Raw genomic sequence first — 1,194 nt, 5'->3', positions numbered from 1 at the left:
GGGGGGAGAAATGTTGATTTTCAACTTTTCAGCAAAGACGCATTTAAAATGATCAGCAGCAGAGTTGAGTCAACACCCACAAACGCAAGAAAGGCACACAATTTTATTTCACTTTTCTAGTCAGCTGATTTCAATATTCAGCAGTGTATATCTTTTTTAAAATAACGAATAATAGTTGTTCATGTTTTCTACCAATATGTTTCGAGTGTGAGTGCCTGCCTGAATATAAGTGAAATCTGCATAACAGTAGAGCGCGGGAATACTGGAGCTCCTCTTAAGACCTTATTAGCATGTGAAAATATCTCCCGTTCTTTGCGTGTGTGTGTTTTGTGTGTGTGTGTGTGTGTGTGTGTGTGTGTGTGTGTGTGTGTGTGTGTGTGTGTTTTGTTCTGGGGGGGGGTTGTTTGTTGTTGTTTTTTTAGGGGGTTGGGGGTTCATATCAAAGGAGTGCAAACCTGAGATTTAAAACAGAAAACCAGCAGACCCGGTCTTGAAAATGCTTATGAGACCGCAGACAATGAGAGAGGAGGAGAGAAAAAGGGGACGGGAGTACCATGGGGCCACGTTTTAAATTGTCTTATTCATGTATATATAGTTATTGCTTTGTTTGTTTTGTTTTGTTTTTGTTAGGTGGGGGGTTGAGTCCGAAGAATACGCAAAGTTGACAAGGTTCACATACATTTATCATTTGAGGCATACGCAACAGCAGACATTGGGAGGAGATGCACAAATAACCAGAGAAGAGGCTATTATATGAAAGAAAAAAATACAGAGCATGCAGCGAGACGTTTTAATTACTTATATTTTTTCTTATTTTTTCATTTTCTGCCTAGGTAATTAGGTGTGAATGTCGCCGGGGGAAATATTTCGCGCCAAATATAGACAGCGTGGTTGTCGCCGATTGCAAAGCATCTTGACCCTTCGAAGTGCAGTCGTCAAGTGCGCGACTCTAGAAGAAAGAAAGAAGAAAGAAAAAAAGGAAGAAAGCAGGAGGCCAACGTGACCTCTCAGATATATTATATATATATAACATTATTATACATGTAGTTAGAGCTACATCTAGGCCAACGACAATTTATGCTGTCCTTGATTTTGGTTGGCGTTCCCTTGTTCCTTCTTTGCTCGCTCCATTTCACTCTCAGTGCACTTGTCACATAGTTTGTTCTTTCTCCTCCCCTACGCTTGTTGTTGGGG

Source organism: Aplysia californica, unplaced genomic scaffold (assembly GCF_000002075.1).
Source record: "Aplysia californica isolate F4 #8 unplaced genomic scaffold, AplCal3.0 scaffold00162, whole genome shotgun sequence".
Taxonomy (NCBI): Eukaryota; Metazoa; Mollusca; class Gastropoda; order Aplysiida; family Aplysiidae; genus Aplysia; species Aplysia californica.
The sequence above is the reverse complement of the archived record's forward strand: the minus strand, read 5'-3'. Positions refer to the sequence as shown.